The 6000-nt window shown below is 53.3% G+C and overlaps 1 protein-coding gene across 1 annotated transcript in view; it reads left to right on the top strand.

Moving 5' to 3' along the window:
* The first annotated feature begins 246 nt into the window (after nucleotides 1-246).
* Nucleotides 247-6000, top strand: part of HECTD3 (HECT domain E3 ubiquitin protein ligase 3) — a 106276-nt gene continuing 100522 nt past the window's right edge. Inside the window, exon 1 of the mRNA XM_089665637.1 lies at nucleotides 247-317. The gene's annotated coding sequence lies outside the window, so the exon portion shown is untranslated. The remainder of the gene's footprint in view (nucleotides 318-6000) is intronic.

Genomic DNA, 6000 nt, shown 5'->3' with positions numbered 1-6000 from the left:
GGTACGGAGGCTTATTATAGCACAGAGTGCGGAAGCGTATTATAGCACAGGGTACGGAGGTGTATTATAGCACAGAGTACAGATATAACCTCTTTGCGCAGTCACTTGCAGTATATACGGTATAGGAGAGCCCACATATTGTAGTATATACGGTAGGAGATGCACATCTACTCTGGAGTATACGGCTGGCAGTGCGCAGCTATTCTGGGACATGTGGGAGGAGTGAGCCGCTAGTCCGGTATATAAGGGGGAGGTATTTCCGGGTTGGGTGGGGTAATTACGGTAGTGATTTGGGTTGGAGGAGGAGATCAGTGCAGGTAGGTGGCTGTCCCCCCCATATCCAATATATATCTCCCCCTCCCCCTGTATACAGTATATATATATATATCCTGGAATGGGCTCCCTGTACAGCGGGTCTGGGTGCAGTGAGGACTGTCTGTGCTTCCTGTATTAATAATAGGCTAATGGGAGGGGTGGCCCTGGGGGTCAGGAGCTCACTGTCTTGTATGGGGGACGGTGTGGGGGTCAGGAAGGCAGTAGTGGGGTCCCCGGGGGCCCCAGTGTATGGGAAGGAGCTCCAGACATAAGAACATCCACAACTGAGTTTTATCACATTTATTATCTACAAACAATTCCAACTGTCCTTTACCTGAATGGGGAGAAGTTCCCTGAACCCGTGTGCTGGGGCCCCGAAGGTGCGGTGTACCGTACAGCACACAGGTGTGCCGCCTCCTCCCCTTCAGTCTTGCACAGGTGTACTGGCTCCTCCCCTTCAGTTTTGCACAGGTGTACCGGCTCCTCCCCTTCAGTTTTGCACAGGTGTACCGGCTCCTCCCCTTCAGTTTTGCACAGGTGTACCGGCTCCTCCCCTTCAGTTTTGCGCAGGTGTACCGGCTCCTCCCCTTCAGTCTTGCACAGGTGTACCGGCTCCTCCCCTTCAGTCTTGCACAGGTGTACCGGCTCCTCCCCTTCAATCTTGCGCAGGTGTAGCGGCTCCTCCCCTTCAGTCTTGCACAGGTGTAGCGGCTCCTCCCTTTCAGTCTTGCACAGGTGTAGCGGCTCCTCCCCTTCAATCTTGCACAGGTGTAGCGGCTCCTCCCCTTCAATCTTGCACAGGTGTAGCGGCTCCTCCCCTTCAGTCTTGCACAGGTGTACCGGCTCCTCCCCTTCAGTCTAGCGCAGGTGTACCGGCTCCTCCCCTTCAGCCTTGCACAGGTGTACCGGCTCCTCCCCTTCAGTCTTGCACAGGTGTACCGGCTCCTCCCCTTCAGTCTTGCACAGGTGTACCGGCTCCTCCCCTTCAATCTTGCACAGGTGTACCGGCTCCTCCCCTTCAGGCTTGCACAGGTTTACCGGCTCCTCCCCTTCAGGCTTGCATAGGTGTAGCGGCTCCTCCCCTTTTGTCAGGATCCCTCTACTCTTTACATCAGAGTCTCACCACCCCCCAGTTAAATCGGGGCCCTTATCAGACTGCCCACCCCCCATACATCAGGGTCCCCATCAGAGCCCATCATTGACCACAACAGTGGGGCGCCCCCCCCGACCCCAGGACAACTTATACTCCCGATGGCCACAGTCTGTCCCCCCCCCCCCCCCCAAAGTCTGGGGGACAGTAAACTGGCCCTTTGTTTAGAAAGTTTGGGGCCCCCTGCTGTAATACAACGTGATCCTCCGAGGACCCCTCCCCCTCCTCTTCTCTCTGCTACTATAATCAAACAAGGCTAGGGGGTAAAAACAGGCATTTTGGCTGTGTATTTACTGCCCCTCCCAGCCACCCACTGAAAGTCTAACAATGCAGCTGGAGGGGGTCGTACACATCCTGGAGCCACAATGCTTCCCGTCCTGGTCAGTGGGACCACCGCAAGCCAAACACTTGCAGCGCATTAATTTTATTTTTTTAAGATGCTGTAAGAGGAAAAACAGGCGATGACCCAATCGCCCCCTGAACTCCCACTGCTGTCTGAAAAAGCGATCCACTGCAGGGGGTGCTACAAACTTCTTCCTGTGTGAGCCCAGCCTTACAGAAGGCTGCCAATCATTTTTTTTTTTTCTTCACTGAACCCTGAACTAAGTTTCTAATCCCAGCTATGAGGTCAGACTGGATGCTCCTCCCCTTCCCCCGCCCCCTCCACAAATATCCAACAACAGCTAGGGAGGAGATGGCCGCTTCATGACAGCCACTTGCCCTGGTTCTGAGCGCTGTCCCAAGACCAGTGGTGGCATGAGGAATGCAGTGGGGGAGGGGTGGAGTCCACCTCCCATTTTTTTTTTGCTGCCAGATAAAGAAGTGGCCTTCTCCTTAGTGGTTTTTTGGCCACTACTGGGAGGGGGAGGGGTTGGTGTCAGGTGCCCAGGGTCTCAAACAACATAGCTGGGCTTTTGAGGCATCTAGCAACGTTCCTCCTGTATCAGGGAAGTGCTCAGAGCCAAGACAAGAGGCCCTTATAAGGTGGCCGTTTCCTTCCTAGCTGTTGTTGGACGTCTTTCTTTGGTGGGGGGGGGCTACTGGGAGGGGGAGGGGTTGGTGTCAGGTGCCCAGGGAATTCAACAAAATAGCTAGGCTTTGGCGGCACCTAGCAATGTTCCTCCTGTCTCAGGGAAGTGCTTGTAGCCAAGACAAGGAGCCCTTATCAAGTGGCCATTTCCTTCCTAGCTGTTGTTGGATGTCTTTTTTTTTGGGGGGGGACTTGGGGGGGGGGGAGGGATTTGTGTCAGGTGCCCAACAACATAGCTAGGCTTCTGAGGCACCTAGCAAATTTCCTCCTGTCTTGGGGAAGTGCTCAGAGCCAAGATAAGAGGCACTTAGGTGGCCGTTTCCTTCCAAGCTGTTGTCGGACGTCTTTTTTTTTTGGGGGGGGGGCTACTGGGGGGTGGGGGCGGCTACTTGGGGGGGTTGATGTTGGGTGCCCAGGATGTCCAAGAACTTAGCTAGGCTTCGGCGGCACCTAGCAACGTTCCTCCGGTCTCAGGGAAGTGCTTGGTGCCAAGACAGGAGGCCCTTATAAAGTGGCCGTTTCCTTCCTAGCTGTTGTCGGATGTCTTTTTTTTTTTGGGGGGGGGAGAACCTCATAGTTTGGGGTGAGAGACCACCTAGCAACATTTGACAAACTGCACCACGTACTTTGCGTTCGCTCAGCAGGTGACTTTTAACACCGGGGGGGGGGGCGGGCGCATATGAGTCCCTATAGGGACCTTGTCCTGTGCTGGGAGCGCACGCTCTGCGAATGATCCCAATGTATACTCGGGATCGTGTGACCGCTGTAACTGCCAATCACGGCAGTCACATGATCGGAACGCCCGCCTCCCGGCATTTAGAACCTCTTAAAGGGCCGGGAAGCAGCTAATGGCCGATCTTTTTAAAATCCCTTTTGTTGCCAGAGCCGTTTTTGCGTATTTTGCACACATGTCCCCCCCCCCCCCCTTCCTGCCCAGGCCATATTTTTCAGCCTTCAGCGCCGTCGCACTTTGAGTGACGATTGGCTCCGACCAAGTCGGAATCGTAACGATAGGACCGCTTTAATGGCGGATAATAGGGTGCGGCTTGTCATGCGATTTGCAACTCGCGTTGGCGCGGCCGGACGCACCCGGTGTGACGGGGGTGGTAAGCAGGTGAGTTGGTGATCGGTGTGATACTTGTACGATCGACCTGCGATGATCGGCATCAGAATACATCGGTGAATCGTTTTGTGCTGATTGCTACTTTGTAACGTGTTAGAGTGACGCGACACAGGAAACGATCGATTGGTCCTGTGTGCGCCAGCATTGCGTACGATTGGGCAGGAAGGCGAAAGGCCGCCATACATTAACCGCTGATGGACCCCCCCCCCCCACACACACACATATATACATACTCCAGCAGGGCGGCCGCTCTGCACCGGATCGCATACATGTACGCGACGCAGCATTTCCGGGGGGGGGGGGGGAGGGCGAGCATGCGCCTACCGCAGCTCTAAGTCGCCGATTGCCGCCATTAGCCCGCACTTTGTAGGCGCTGTAACTTCCACCGCCGATCCATATACACTTTTTTTTTTTAACCAAGTAGGGAACATTTTGGCCAAAATTTATGCAGAAATTTTTTTTTTGTTTTTTTTGTGTAATTGGATACATTTTATAGCGGAAAGTAAAAAAAAAAAAATCTTTTTCAAATTTTCAGATGTTTGTTAGATGATATAAATAATAAAAAAATACCAAAAAAAGCTCTATTTGTGTGAAAAAAAGAATAGAAATTTTAGTTTGGGTACAGCGTTGCATGATCGCGCAATTACCGGTGAAAGTAGCGCAGTGCTGAATAGCAAAGAATAAAATAAAAAATGCCGCGGTCATGAAGGGGGTCAAGCCTTTCCGGCGTTTTGCGAACCACTTTCGGGGTGTTGTTAATGCACACACCCGCAGCGGTTCGCATGGACGGGGGGCGATTCTGATGCGGTGTGGAATTCGCACTGAAAACGCTGCAAATTCTGCATCAGTGTGAACCCGGGATCAAAGTAGTGCAGTGCAGAATAGCAAAAAAACAAATAAAAAATGCCCTGGCCATGAAGGGGGTCAAGCCTTTCCGGAGGCCAAGTGGCTGTAAAGCCTCCATATCCCCGATGCAGCGACCGGCCTCAGGTGATACACAGAGAGGAAAGAAATCCTCCCACATAAGTTGTACCTGTTTGTCTGCAGCGATCTCTCCTCTGCAGCCGTTCAAAGTGCTGAATTTATACAGCTTGTTTTGTGAATTCAGAAAAAAGGGGGCGGGGAGAGCTCTGAGCCTGGGTTCACATACATGCGGTGCGGTATATCGCATGTGATTGGCATGGGAACCGCTCCGCATTCCACTGCAGATTACATGTGATTTGTGGGCAGTGCGTTCGTACATTTCTACATTTGTATGTCTCTAATCGCCCCGCACCGAAAACACGCAGAACCCTTTTTTGGTCCGCACTAGAATCGGATCGCACGGGTATTCACACCTATGGGATCCGATTCTGCGCATCGCACCGCGTTTTGCGGGTGTTGTTAACCCCTTCACACCGGCGCCTCCCGGCCCTTTAAGAGTTTCAGAAGCCGGGGGGCGGGGTTTAGGGATCATGTGACCGCCGTGATGTGTCGTCACGGCGGTCACATGATCGGGAAAGGTCCCGATCGAAAGAGGAGATGGGGACCTATCCTTGAGTACCGGACGTGTGCTGGGAGCGCGCAGGGGTTTTTTTTAATAGAACGCAAGTGTGCGGCCGCTCGCTGTAGGCCCAGACGCTGGGAAGCCGCACATTTGCATTCAGCCGGCGTGAAGAGGTTAACATACACCCGCAGCGGTTCCCATGGACGGGAGGCGATTCTGATGCGGTGCGGAATTCCCACAGAAAGCGCTGCAAATTTTCCACCGCGTCAGTGTGAACCCGGGCTTGGTTTGGGTACAGCGTTGCATGATCGCACAATTACCAGTGAACCTGGGTTCACATACATGCGGCGCGGTATATCGCATGTGATTTGCACAGGAACCGTTCCGCATTCCCCGCAGATCACGTGATTTGTGTGCGGTGCGATCGGAGGCGTACATTATGTATGGCTCTAATCACATCAGGAACACGCAGGACCCTTTTTTTTTGGGTCGGCACTGGAATCAGACGGCTCGGGTATTCACACCTCTATGATCCGATTCTGCGCATCGCGCTGCATTTTGCGGACCGATTTCGGGGTGTTAACATTCACACCCGCAGCGGTTCCCATGAATGGGGTGCGATTCTGATGCGGTGCGGAATTCACACAGAAAACGCTGCAAATTCCTCACCACATCTGTGTGAACCCGGGCTTGGTTTGGGTACAGCGTTGCATGACTGCGCAATTACCGGTGAGCCCGGGTTCATATATATATATGCAGTGCGGTACCTGGCATGTGATTGGTACGGAACCGCCCCGCATTCCCTGCCGATCACATGCGATTTGTGTGCGGTGCGATCGGAGGCATACATTATGTACGGCTCTAATCGCATCAAGAACACGCAGGACCCCTTTTAT

This window comes from Staurois parvus, unplaced genomic scaffold (genome assembly GCF_062004578.1).
Source record: "Staurois parvus isolate SC_StPar_1 unplaced genomic scaffold, SC_StPar_1.0 ptg002282l, whole genome shotgun sequence".
NCBI lineage: Eukaryota > Metazoa > Chordata > Amphibia > Anura > Ranidae > Staurois > Staurois parvus.
The sequence above is the reverse complement of the archived record's forward strand: the minus strand, read 5'-3'. Positions and strand labels throughout refer to the sequence as shown.